The sequence below is a fragment of the Falco punctatus genome (assembly GCF_963210335.1).
Source record: "Falco punctatus genome assembly, chromosome: 2".
NCBI classification, from domain to species: Eukaryota; Metazoa; Chordata; class Aves; order Falconiformes; family Falconidae; genus Falco; species Falco punctatus.
This window is the reverse complement of record NC_137581.1, coordinates 85,998,874-86,013,397: the sequence shown is the minus strand read 5'-3', so window position 1 is coordinate 86,013,397 and position 14,524 is coordinate 85,998,874. Positions and strand designations below refer to the sequence as shown.

General features: G+C 36.3%; 1 protein-coding gene across 13 annotated transcripts in view; it reads right to left on the bottom strand.

Annotated features, from left to right (window-relative positions):
• The window catches only part of DMD (dystrophin), a 1,276,803-nt gene that overhangs the window by 303,040 nt on the left and 959,239 nt on the right, over positions 1 to 14,524 (bottom strand). The gene's annotated exons all lie outside the window — the stretch shown is intronic.

Below are 14,524 nucleotides of genomic sequence, written 5' to 3'. Positions count from 1 at the left end.
AAAATAAAACAAAGAAAAAAGCATGTAGAGCTGTTGAGAAGACCATGCATAGAGACTTTTCTTTGTGCCAGCTTGACCTAAAGCTGAAAGACTGCTATTTCAAATAATATGAATAATTTGGTCTAGACCTTCCAAATAATGTTGTTATTCTTAACATAAAAAATCCAAGTATAACTTGTAAAAATACTTGTAAAAATACGTATAAAATGACAATTTTTTTAACCCATCAAATTATGCAAGGTTAAGCTATTTTCCTCTATAAAGCTATAGAAGGATAGTATTCATCTATATTCTTTTAGATTTTACATTATATATTTTTAAAAGATACAGGGGCTCACATTCTTACCAGATTAGGCAGAATTTTCCTAGTAACTCATGAAATTTAATAAGTAATGTTTTTTTCTTAATATTTTAAGACTGTTTAATTACTATCTGTGGGGTTAAGGCCAATGTAAGACTGTTAATACTTCTTTTTCTGTCCTGACATCTTGCCTAGTAGAAAGGTAATTAAACTCACAATAATTTATATATTAGTCAAATGGATACAGAAAGGCCACGCAATCTGACTAGAAAGAAGTGGATCTAAAGTTTTAGAGAAAAAGACGAGCTTAAAACCCATGACTTATGGTCTTTAAGAGGAAATAAAAACTACAACAACATAGCTTGAGAGATAATGGAAATGTTTGAAAGTAAAGCATATAAGATTTATGCATATATTAGTTTAAATGATTTTTAAGGATTACTGAAGAGCAAACAAGGCATCAGCTCAATGATTTCCCAGGTAAGAAGCATCCAAGCACGTGTTTAAAAGACATTGACCAAATCTAGCAACTTCAAATCCCTACCATGTAGCTTCCAGAAAAGATGCTCATTAGATTTCCCAGTCTTACGAGTTAGAAGTAACAATATTTATTACCAAATTATGAGGATATTATTTTTTTTCTGACTACAATTTTGAATCACCTGAACGGAAAAGTATGCTGACAGATACCTAGTAGGTACAGTATATCAGATATTAAGCTGGCACCAAAGGTCAATGGAGGATTTTTATTTTTCAGGCTTTCTATGTAGACAATGCTAGATAATCTGCTAGCATGCTCACCTGGCTCACTATGTATCTTGAGTATTTAATTGTCTTTAAAGTCTTCCCTCATCCCCAAATGCTTTTATTCTAAATAATCATACTTTAATTTAACAAGCTGTTATTCACTGACTGTACTAGGTGGAAAAGACCTGCAGAGCCTGATCTTAAATTGGCCCTCCAACCTGAGATTAGAGCTACATGATTTCACCAGGTAAAGGCCTTATATCATCTTCTGTCCAATGATATTAACAAAAGAGCATGAGGATATCAATTCCAGTAACTACAGCACGTACTGTCAAAAGTAATCTAAAAGCTCCACAGTTTCATTTTTGTTCAGTTACAAGCTCTTCAGCTACACCCTGCAGAATTCTTGCCTTTAACTTCTGTATCAGGAGTTCTTTGAAAATCTATTATAACTGGCTCTCTCAACTCATACCCAAAAGTCTGGATGGTATTTTTTCACTTGCATACTGATTGGCTTGCATACAGAGACATGTGGTTAAAGTGGCAGCTTGCATAATTAAGCGAGGAACAAATTTCTCGTTAGAAGTCCCTCTTTAGTGAAAGCACTCAAGAAAAAGAAATAAAATCTACTGATGCAAGTACTACCTCTAGAGATTTCTGTGCCTTCAAAACTCTATTTTCTAGGAAGACCAGTTAATGAGTGACATGAATTTCACAATAGAAAAAGCAGTCCCATTGCAGCCTAACATCTGCATTATATGTATTGCCAAAATGGACTGCATAGAAGGAACGTTAAAACACATAAAACATACTCAGATCATTGTGTGGCCTCCAAAGTAATATTTTCCTTTCTCTCTCCTGCCCCTACCCAGACACTGTTCAGAAGAAGAAAAGCAATTTCAGTGATTCTAAGATCTTAGGCCAACAGTGACTCTAAACTGGTCCCTAAGGTTTCCTAAACATAATTCTTATATTTGATATACTGAATAGGAGAATGATTTATCTGATCCAGCCTAAGTCTCCAACCAGACATTAAATGCTGTGTTTGTACCCCAGAAGAAAGCTTCTGCTATATGAAATCTAGTACGAAACAAAGCAATAGGTAAGGACTGCTCAGTAAGGATTAGCTTGGTACCAAAATGAGCAAATGGAACAGATGTATATTTAAGTGCTTACAGAAGATTTACCCACAAGACCTATCTGCAGTTCCTGAATTGGATACTTAGGAAAACTAGCAATGCCTCTTTAAAGTGAGTCTTGCTAGCTCTGCTGTTCCCTCAGGGACACAACGTCATCCCTATATGGACTGTGAGGACATCCTTCCCTCTGCCATTTAATGTGAATAAAATTACTTTCTGCTGGATATACTATCGTGCATTTTTGAAAGGCCATGAAGGACATCTTGAAACCCTTATACTATGAAGAGATCTGAAGATTCTTGCACCTGTCAGGAGGTGATTATATATAATTACAGGAAATTGGGTTTTATCTTAGTCTTAGAAAGGTAATCACTCAGAATAAGGAAAAAGCAATGTTCCTCAAACTGATTTATTTTTTCTTTGATTTAATAGGAAGTGTCTGAGAACCTTACCCAAACAATGTTCCATTTTTTTTCAGTAAAATTTTATTAATTAAAATCACTGTAAAATTGTTATGATGTTTATTGGTACAATGTTACGAATTGGTACAATCTTAAAGATTTCATAAATATACATTCCACATGGAACCTAAATTGCACACACAAACCCTGATGGAAACTTGGAGGAGTAGCTACTAAAGCACATTATTCCTGAGCCTTCCTGTCATCCTGTAGCATCAAATAAACAGCAATACTTGAGCTCCACTTAAAGTACTATCAAATTTAGAAAAATATTCTGTGATAGAACAAACTAATCATGCAAATTGATTTTGTGGGTAACAAAAATACAAATAATTATGCTAAAAAGATAAGTACTTTGAAGAATACAAATTAAAAGACTGTCAAATAAAATTTTAGGGAATAAAATAAAACTAATATGTTTCAAGTATTAACTGAAACAATCTAAAACAAACAAAGATAAAACCCAAAACCAAAATCAGAAGCAATTCAAGTATGGAGATATTTTTAAAAACTTTTATAAATTCAGCCAAATAGCTAATGTAAAACTGGATCCTCAACAGAAAGCTAAGTAGACACTACTATATGTTGTCACAACTGCCACAGGAAGAAAAATTTTATAGTGGCACCTTGGTGGAGGCACAGCAGATGCAACAGACCAGATGCCTCTGATTTGGAATTTAAGCACACTGAAACACACGTGCTACGTAAAAACACGTAAAACAGAAAAAAAATATTATGAAAGGAACTTAATAAATTAAACATAAATTTATCTAGTACCCATCAGGTCACCAAAATCACGGGGACAAAGACTTAGGGAGTCAGTTACACTAATAGGATTATTATTTTTTTTCTAATAAACACCTGTTTTCTTGTGCATATGATTTCCCTTTACTGCCATTTACCTCGTGTTCTGTAAAGGCACAGTCATGTATTCTGCAAAACATTATAGATTACATTTTAATCAAGAAATTTGTGTTTAATAATAAATGTAATTCAGCATGTGTATCAACAATTAAGAAGGACCATTGACATCTATGGTTGTACAAATACTTCTTTAAACCCCAAAAGAGCTTTTCTTTTGCTTCCATACATCTGTGAGTGCCAGCATAATAATGCTTGGTGACAGCACAGTAATGGAAAGATGAGATTCAGTCATCAAACCTGCCTACAGTTTGTTAGAAGGTGGTGCTACTCACTTTTAGCAATCTTTCCACATTTGTGGACAGCAGCTGCTCAAAAGAAAATATCCAATTTTCAGGTTCCTAACTTTTATGATTTCTTTTCACAAAATGGGGATTGAGATATGGAACAAATTGTTTAAGTCAGCAACTGAAATAACTTGTATAAAAATTGCTAAAAAATAAACTGAAAAACTGAAACAGGTGAAGTGTGACAAATTCTTGGTAGGACTGCAAGATTTGAGACAGAATTAAAATATTCTCTAGCTTCATAATATACAGCATGCTACAGCCTGCATATTTGTCACTCTAGCCCTGTGTGTAGCAGTTTGTATAAAAGATAGGATCTTTAAAATCTATTTATTTTTTTTCCTTTTTTCCTGACTTTATGGCAAGTGCTTTATCACACCAAAGCCAGGACTTTTCATGTGCCATTGCTGAACTTCAAACATATAAGTGAGAGTTAAGCTTGCCATTCTGCAACATTATATATGATTGTGCCTCAGTCTGTATGCTTCTTTAGAAAGGCTCTGGGTCTACTTCATAACTGTTTTATATTCCTAAGCTGAAAAACGTCTCTGAAAACAAGTAATTAAAATCCAATAACAAAACAGAAAGATTATTGGGTAAACTAGGTCCCACAGTTCCTTTTTAGTGTTTAACTGAGGAGTCTTCTGTAGTGGTAATAACTACCAGGTCTTCTTAATTTTTCTGCAAATGTACATGCTACCAGTCAAATATATTTTGCTACCTATTTCATAGATTTATTTTTTTTTTACTAGGTGAGAATGTTAACAGTGAATGATCGGAAAAAATGTTGTTTGGTCAAAAAGGAGATTTAGAGAAGATTTAAATATTTAGAACAAACTGGAAGCGCCATTCTGTCATAAACAACCCGTGACTGCAGGCTAAAACTTCCACACTGTTAGGGATGGTTTATTTTGGCCCTCTCCCAACCTTGTTTAATGAAATGAACAAGTGGACCACAGAAGCACAATTGAATGAACTAAATAGGAATGTAAGAGAGAAGAAAGGTATATTTTTCTTCTTAAGAACCTATTCACTCCTCCAAACTCACCATGATTTTCTTTGCAAAAGAATCATTTTATTAAATGTTTTTGAAGAAGTTATTCGCTCATCCTTTTCAAAACTTTAGACACCAAACCTTATTTTTAAATAAAAGATGAAACAATTACTTCCTGAGTAAAATGTATAGGTTTGACAACTTTCACTTAAAACAATTGAGTTTCTTAAGGCTGGTTGGTTCTCTAAATATAATGTGTTATATACACACCTAGAAAGCTTTGGAAAAATGCTTGCTAACAATTTCAGAAAATGCAGATATGCAACACCTACAATTCATCTGCATAATAAAATTGGCTTTGTTAAGTTATTCCTCCCAAGCACAATTTGAATTTGTTTTCTTGTCACTAAGCAGAAAAGGACTACAAGAGAAAACTATCATTTACATACTGTCTACATTTTAACATAAAGTTATGAAATAATGAAAGCAATACAATGCTGAGGAGTTTCATTTTTAAAATAAAATTTCTCTTGGCTATTAGCTGCTTTGTGGTTTTGCTCCAAAGCACGTATAATTTTAGGAAAATAAGAAAGAGTGTCTAGAATTACTATTTAACAGTGTTCCTAGCTGATTTGTACCTGTCAGTGAAATCAAAACATTAACAGACTGGACACTATGATTTGATTTTGTCTGATTGATTTATGCAGCTTAAGTTTTCATAAACATATTTTTATGCCCACTTAAAGCCCACCCATAAGAACAGCATAAGTAGCTCTAACCACTGTTTTAGTAAATATATCAACCTCAACAGTGATGCTGTGGGAAAGCCACCAGTGACAGCGTATCAGTTGTCTCATTAGATACATGAATAAAGCATCACAGAACTTCTTATATGCTTTTTGTGTCAGTCACTCAACAAATTATGTTGGCGGCATTGTAAAAATCCAAGAACTGTTCCTTTATAACTTATGAATTCTGGTTAATATTAGAAAGTTATACAGTGAAAAGTGTGACATGCTTTTGATGCACACTAACCAAGCCAAGCAGAAAGGGGAGTCTATAATTTGAGACTCCATGCTTTGATCAGCAACGTAAGATGATGGTGATGGCTGGAGCTAGGGTAATACTCACCCTCTCTCTTCCTGCCCTGCTCCCCATTTGTTGACAGAAAAGGATTTGGGGAGAGCAGGTGTAGCAAGATCTTTAAGGAAAGGTGACTGAAATGTAGAAGAAGAAAAAATGCTTAAAATTCTGAGTTCACAGGGAAATCAACTATGTTGCTCCAGAACTGCAGGAGGCAGATTCCCTTCTGCTCATCCACAAATGGGGTAGTTGGAAAGGAAAAGTACATGCAGCATGGCTCGGAGTCACAGGTAAGGTACAAGACTGAGAACTCCTGAGAGGCCAAAAGGCAGGCAAGGCCCACTGAGATTTTTTTTACCATCCTCACAGACCAACCACCAAATTGGATACTGACACTAGGGAAAAGATGGCATACATGTAGGTTGCAAGACAAAGATAATATGATTTGAAGCAGGTCCAGCAAAGCAGGATGTGCCCTAGCCTTAGAAATAAAAAGGTGGAAGCAAATGAAAGTTCACCCTACAGCTGAAAATATTTTCAGGCTAGGAAAATTGGCTGCAGAGACGTAAGGATGCAATGTACTAGATCTCTTGTAGAGGACTGCACTAGAGTCCATCCAGTGGACAGGATGGAGAGAAGATGGAGAAGAGATTAGGAAAAAAATTACAGCTTAACATTGATTCATTCGCAAACCTTCTCAGATAAAAGGAATTCACTCTATTGTAGCCATTGCCAGAAAAAGGGAATAAAGCTAAAGATGTATCTGTAACAAGTGGAACAACACTTAAAAGATTTGGGTGTTTGGCTATAACAAAATCCATTCAACTAGCAGAACACAGTGATAAATCACCTGTAAGAATTCAAGACTGAAACTGGATTACAGCTCTAAGGATAAATCTGAGTATACGTGAACTGTGTATGGAATTACAACCTTTTGGCCCCATACAACGTGGCTATTCAATACTACTTTTATTTGGGTATCTTATGACACTAAACAACTTAATGGCTGCGAACCACTGTTAGGAGCTACAGAGCTTCCCCAGTTTCTCTATTAGTCAGCAGAACCAAAGTCTCTCAGCCCATAGCTACCATTTGTGGAATGTGAATTTGCAAAGGTTACAGTTTTATTTCTCCTATTATTTGGTCCCCAAATTATCCAATTTTCTAAGGAAAAGATTAGCCTGAATCAATTTTATGCCCTGAAGAAACCAAACATAGAATGACTTCTGCAGTTTCTGCTACAGAATCAGGAAATCTTTGGTTACTTTTACTGGAAGTTTTTTCCAGTAATAGCAAGTATAAAACAATTAAGAAGAGTAAAATGGATTGGCAGAGCATCATTTGCTCTTTATTTATTTGCTCATCAGTTTTTCTTTAGTACCTTATGACACTAGACAATTTTGTCAAGAATAACGTAAAATGAAGAAAGACAATTTCATCTGGTTTGTTTGGGTTTGCTTTTGAAAAATAAAACAAAAGCTGTTACATCAATTGTTTCTTACAGTGAATTTAATAGTATTTAACTTTCTCTGTGTGCAACATGTTGGAGGAAGGCATTTCTTATTTACAATGTCCGATAAGAAGTGTTGGAATAACTCTGGAATAACGTTAGCCAAATTGAGTCACTTGGATCCTTATCTTTATCCATATCTCATTGTCATTCTGAAAAATTAGAATCATACAAAGTAACAAGCTAATTTCGGTACCTAAACCTTTCTGGTATATTCAGAAAAGTTTTAGTCCTAGAGCTATACCTCTATCTTTCATTTCTGTTGCTTTGTTCTGTTGTGCTTGTTTCTTTGTTTTACTTCTAGTTTTTATTCCCCCATATTTCCATAACTATGCACTTAATTATGGCTAGCAATAACACAGAAGGTAAAGGTAGAAACTTGAAAAATTCTGATATTGTTCCTATTTCATTAACAGTGAAGGAAGGAAGGAAATATATATAATGTGGATACTTCAAGTCCAGGAAAAATATTTCCTTTAAAAGATGTGAAGATTATGAAGACAAAACAATGGTATACTGCAAAAATGGGTTATTACGAGTTTGGACTGGGCAAGACTTACCTTTATAACTAATTTCAAAGGGGAAAGCTCAACTTCTCAATTGCCAGCAGAAGTCTGTAAATTATTAATACCATCTTGTCTCAGCAGTGTCACAGAGACAGCAGTCTTTTGAAAATATCCTATTTAACACTCAAAACCTGTAATTTATCCTTCATGATGTGAGAAGCTATGTGGCAGGTTGAGAAACAGGTGTAAGTGCTGCACACTTGAGCATCGCTACATGTAGCTAAAGTAGGAACTGTAGCTGAATTAGGTCCCCCAGTCACTTTGTAATGTGAAAAGCGGGTGGAGATTAGATGCCTCAGGAGGGAACTCAGCCACACATAGACTGTGTGGAGAGACACCACTGCGTGACTAGCAAAAACACACAAGCATTCCTTGTCTTGCCGCTGGTGATGGGTGTCCTGGTGATAAGGGCCAGGTCCTTGTCCTTGCGTTCTCTTTCCTGTCGTGGGACTCCTCAACTCTTTTTCTGAGCAACGGTGCCAATTCAACAGAAGAGGCACAGACCAATACTGACCAGAACAGCCTGGTGTAAGGGACATTTCTGAAAAGTGGGAGATAAAGACACTGAAAGCAGGTGACTCACTACCGGGATTGATGCCTTATCCACTAGAAAATGTATAACGGGAAAGAAAAAGGCAGCAGCAATTCCTCCTGCATTTCCAGTGAATGCCCTTTTGATATGCTGGTGGAGAACACCTGGCAGGTTAAAGGACATGTTCATGGGAGGCAGGTGAGGGAGAGCTTACTCTAAAGATGGGTACTGGATTTTAAGCTTCTGCAGAGCAGGTTAGGAGAGCTTTCACAGGCAAAAGCCAAACTGAAGGAGCACAGCAAATGGCACTACTGTACAGCTGAGCACCAGCAGAGCCGGACAGGGCTCTTAGGGCTGTGAAAAAGGCATCTACAGTATGCAATTACACCTCATTCTAGACTTTTCTGTCATTCTGTGGTGCCACCTGTTGGTCAAGTACAGCTTGCTGCAGAGGATAAATTCACTCATGATCAGGACCACTGAAGAGAGTTTTCTGATAATACAGCAAATATTAATTATGGAAACAACATTGTTGAAAGGTATATTGGCTAGAAATTGGAGGCAGAAAAGTTCAAACGGAAAAGGTGTAAATTCCTAATAGTAAGTCCATTTAAAAATTAAAGCAGATGACTAAAGAATATAAGAGATTCGTGATAGAATTGTGTAAATCAAGACCACATTAATTTATTTTTGTAGTAGACAGTCAGACAGAGTTTTGAAGAGCAAGAGGATTCTCCATGTAAAATTCCATGGATTATGGTTTCAGAAATAGTATATGATGATAGCAGTCCTTCTGACCTTGAATTCTATGAATCTATGAGAAATTAAAAATACATTTTGAATTTAATTTTAATTCCTCTACAATGCCAGCTTATCTAAGATAAATTTCAACATCTGCTTCCTCAAATCAGTATCAGTCCTACTTGGTTCCCCTTCCCTCACACAGATATAATGTAATTAAAATATATTTAATCAATTTCTGACTGAGAACAATGTTTAAGCATAAAGTTAAGCACAAAACTGGAGCTATTTCTTGTTCAGACAAGAGGAACTCTTACTACAAACAGTTAATATATTTCATCTGTAACGATTGCTTGAGGCAGAAGGTGCAGACATTGATCAGTAGCTTTCAGAGGAGCCACACAATTCTACTTCAGTGGAAGGAAATTTAGCATTTTTCTTTTCCAGAAAGTACAGTTTTATTGTCTGAATGATAGTTTCAGAAATACATCTGATGTGAACAGAAAAGAAAGAATCACTAGTAAAGTCGAATGACACTATGGTAATAAATGCAGGAACTAATAATTTCCTTTATATGCGTATTTCCATATACACACACAGCTATATAGAAATATATATAGATACAGTTACTGATTTTGCAGTGGCCTTTCACAGTAACAAAGACGGAACCAAAGGAAAACAAATTTCAAAATTAATGGCCTGCCTTTGATTTCTGTTCTGTAACTGAGGCCTGAGAGACAATGAGCTTCAGAATCATTGTCTGGTAAAAACAGAGGAGATTTCTTGGAATACTATTACAAACTACTTATGAATATAATAAATGTTCCTGGCAAAATGAAAATAACCTTGGAATAAACTTCACCATTAAAAGTAAAAATAAAAATATCCTTCTCTGTTATCTTTGTAAAGTAGTTTTGAAATACTGACATTTTTCCAGAGACAAGATTTTCTGTGCATTGCAACATACTGTTTTGTTGCAGTAATTCCCTTGAGAATTCCCTAGAGAAATAGAACTTGGTTTTTAGTCACTCTTTAGAATACACACAATGAGAGAGATATAAAATTCTGGAATAATCATTTTCATGTTTAAGATATCTGAAAATTTGGCCTTACCTGATCTGTGATATTTTCACTTTTTACTCACTAAACTAGTAAGGTGCAAGATAATATCATACCATACAGAGGATAAGCTAAGGACTGATGGGGTTTGTTCTCCAGGGGTGAAGAACCCAAATTAACTAGGAGACTGTTAAGATGCATCTGGACCCTGTCTCCTGCTCGCCCCCTCCCTGTTACCATAACAAAGTCAGTTTAACTGAAAGGCCATATTGGGAGGTGGAAACAAGAGCTTCCAAATGTGTTACATTTTTAAAAATTAATGATTTCTATCTCCCTATGGAAATGAGAGCATTGCTAGATTGTGACAAGCAGTTCTTCAAGGGCTAAATCCTGGAAGGACTCCAGACTGAGGTCACTGGCTTTTTGCAAATACCACCTTGCAAAACTGGGAGGTATTTTACAGTCTATGCTGCTGAAAAATATATCTATCTTGGAAATTTTTTCTTATTTAACTTTCTGACCTTATTCCTTCTTGTCTCTTGAAAATTATCACATACACATATGCTGTTACACTTCTTTCCAGTGGCTTTTTCCACCAGACAAAAAAAAACAGTAAGATTTATGTTTCTTGAGAGCTACATTTGAAGGCAAATACTTTTTTTTTTGTCAGCTATTCATTTTTAACAAAAGAAAACTGAGTTTAGGAAGCTACTATTTCTGTAGCTTCTGCTTTATCCCTCCAGCATACCCTTCTAAATACCTTCTCTCCAAGCATCAGAAAATGCAAAGATGTAAATTGTAGCCATTGTCCAAGGGATTTGAAGAACTCTTTAGAAACATGTGCTGAGGATCATAAAAGCAGGGAAAAACAACCACACTAAGAAATAAAGTGAAATATTACACACAAGACAGAACAGATGCCATTACCTTTTAGTCCCGATGAACCAGCTAAAAGCAACATCAGTTTATTTATCCATGGCAGCACAGTATATTCTGGTTAAAAACAAGACCAAAAAAACCCACCCTCTGAAGCACTGACAAGTTTAAGAGTTATGGCTCAGTGTGTCCTTATACTCTATATCAGCTGTTTTCTTGGAAGAGGTTGCAAGGGCTACAGAGGTGCCACTGGCTGATCAGTTCTAGTTGATGTGGCAGCCACCATGATGCCACTATGCCAGCTTACTCCTATGGCCCTCCTTTTGCAGTCAGTCTGCACCTTGTGCTAGAAAGTTCAGAGGCCAAACAAACAGGGACATGGCTCTAACAAAAAGCAACAGGAGCAAACTGACAATGGAAAAGCAAAATAGATGAGCTGCTTTACTGAAGATGGGTACATGAGGAATGGAGGATGACAGTTGGTGGTGTACAGGTACCTAAAGTAACACATTTGTCATATTAACTTGAGTGATGTTGACCGAGAATGCCAAAGTAGTGCAACACCAATAGCAGTAGTGTAGGATGTTATTAAGACTGGGGTAATAGAGAAGTGTGATCAGAATTTTTTTCTTTTTCTAAACAGATTCCTGACAGTGGAATAACTGCTGTCATTTCATTTTTTCTTACTCTGTATTCCAGGTGTAGATTAGCGTGTAAATAAGGATGTTTTAACTTTGAGTATGACCCCTATCTTTCTTCAAACAAAAAAATCCAAAATTCAAAAGTAGTTCTGAAAAACTACAAAGACCTTTATCAGCTTGTAAAATTTTAGCTTCCTTTAAAATTTTAATTACCGATGCAGATGTGCAGGCATTAAGAGATAATAAATAATTATAACATATTCACCATGTAAGCCAAGGTATACTCTTGAGTCACGATGGTTTGTTGTTTTCTAATGTCACAGTAGATCAAAGGAGAATGTTTCAAACTCTCTTCCACAGCATAAGAGACATTGCATATGGAAATCAGATCAAATGACTTACTCTCTTGGAGGATTGTTCCTTATCATAAACATCTAAAGTCACATGAGAGATATATTAAGAGAGATTTCTACACATGCACACAATTGCATAGCATTTCTGGCTGAGGGCAAGATTATTGAATTACCTCCAAGTTGAAGTTCTATCCATAGATTACAGTCACTCAAACATTAAACAGCCACAAAGCATAATCATACTCATTAGTCATACTAGGGGAGGAGGGGAATAAAAAAAAAATAATATCAGCAACTGCCACAGCATCATTAACCCAAGAGGTTATTGTAAGGTGCCCAGACTCCAGCGTACCACTGCAAGCTGGACATACATTCCCTAGAAGAGGGAACGGTAGCTCCTGGCCAGCTGTACCCACACTGCTTCCTTCCTACACAACTGCTTAGATGCAGCTGTGTGGTACCCACCAGCTCACCTGCTGGAGAAGGGTGAATGCCTCAGGCTGAGCACAAGCACCAGAGCATGAAGGCAAGTGCATGAAGGATGGGGAAACAGAAATTAGAGTCAACAGCAGGATAGGTACATGAGAGAGATGGGGTGGAGGTATAGGGAAAGCAGTGATACACAAGAGAGGAACTAACTGGTATTTAAGCTACGCACTCCAGCAAGGCAGTCAATCCTCAATTACCTACAGATGATTTAACTCAGTTCTGGATTAAATACAAGATGGGGCAGAGGCACTACAGCTGAATCAGTAAAGAGCTACCTTAGGTCAGATAGACTTGACTAATGCATGCAGAATGCTGTGTGAACACAGTTGTATAATTTCTGCAGCCAGCTCAGCAGCAGGGCAACTTTCAGGAACAGCCTGAGTTAATGAGACCTGATGAGTCTCAACTGGCTGAATGCAGAACTACTTACCTGTTCCCACATCTGCTCCCCAGCTTTATCTCATTTAAAACAGCTGCAGTGAGCCTATCTGTAATCAAGGCAGCTCCACAGTATTGCAATACTACTAGCATTTGTGTATACAAATTTCATAGGGCAGCCTGAGGATACCCGTACTAATTCTCCGTAATTTAATCTTGCATGTGTTTCCTATTATTCCTATTGAAAGGATATTTTCAAATAATTGTTCACTATTTCAACCTTGAACTCACTGCTTAGTCAGGCTATTGCTCAGAACCTGCTGCTACCAATCCTTCTAGCTATCTGATGTTTTTGTTGTCAGTCTTCACTACATCTTCTACCAGGGGAAAAAAAATAACATCTGAAACATATATATGAATACATATACACACATGCTCACACACAGGTAATGTGAAACGGTAGACAATAGTCAGATAAGGAAAATAACCCATCACAGAGACCCTAAATAGCTTTTTCACTGTTATCCACTGTGTTTGTTATCTCCCTATTGGCAACAAGAGTTTCAAACCTATTGCTCATTTCTCTTCTGCATTATTATAAAAGATGGAGATTATTTCTGCAGATGCTTTAAAGTTTGTAATCTTGTTTTGTCACAACAATTTTCCCAAATAGAATAAAACAGTGACTGAAACTTTTGAACTGATAGTCTGAAAAAAAGGTTTGTTTTAGCACTAATCCTCATGGTAACAGCTTCAGGGCAGAAGGTCTCTGTGTGAAAGACAATAAACAAACAACGCTAATTTTGTTACTGGTATGATACCATTCTTATCTAGCTCAATGTGAATTGTGATGTGACAGCTCATGAATTTCAGCTATAATACTTGGGAACTTACTAATGCAATCTCATAGGCATTAGTAGCTTTACTTGAGAAACTGCAACGGATGGATATAGTTCACTTTTGAAAGAGGGATAGAAAAACACCCAGGAAATTTTAGGTGAATTATTCTGAGCTCAGTTCTAGAACATACGATTAATCAATCTGTGGGCAGGGCAAAAAATAGTAAGTAGCAGCCAACCATTTGTCAAGGGTAAATAATAACCGGTCAACTGAACTTCCTTCTACCCAGAGCTGTAAGTTTTACCAATAGTGGACAACAGGTAGAAGTTGTGTCTGGCTCCCTTAGCAAGGCTTCTGATACGACCCATGTGACATTACCACAAGAAAGCTAGGAAATTTTAATTTATATGGAAATTAAACTGATGGAAAAACATAACTTGAAGGTACTATATGGGAAGGCAATATCAAGTGAAGCTACATACAGATTTGTACTGTCTAATATTTATCACTATTTTCATTGCTTGGTTGATGGAATAGATGGTACATTTTTTACACTCACAATAATGCAAAACCCAACTAAACAGCAAGCACTTGAGAAGAGGGACA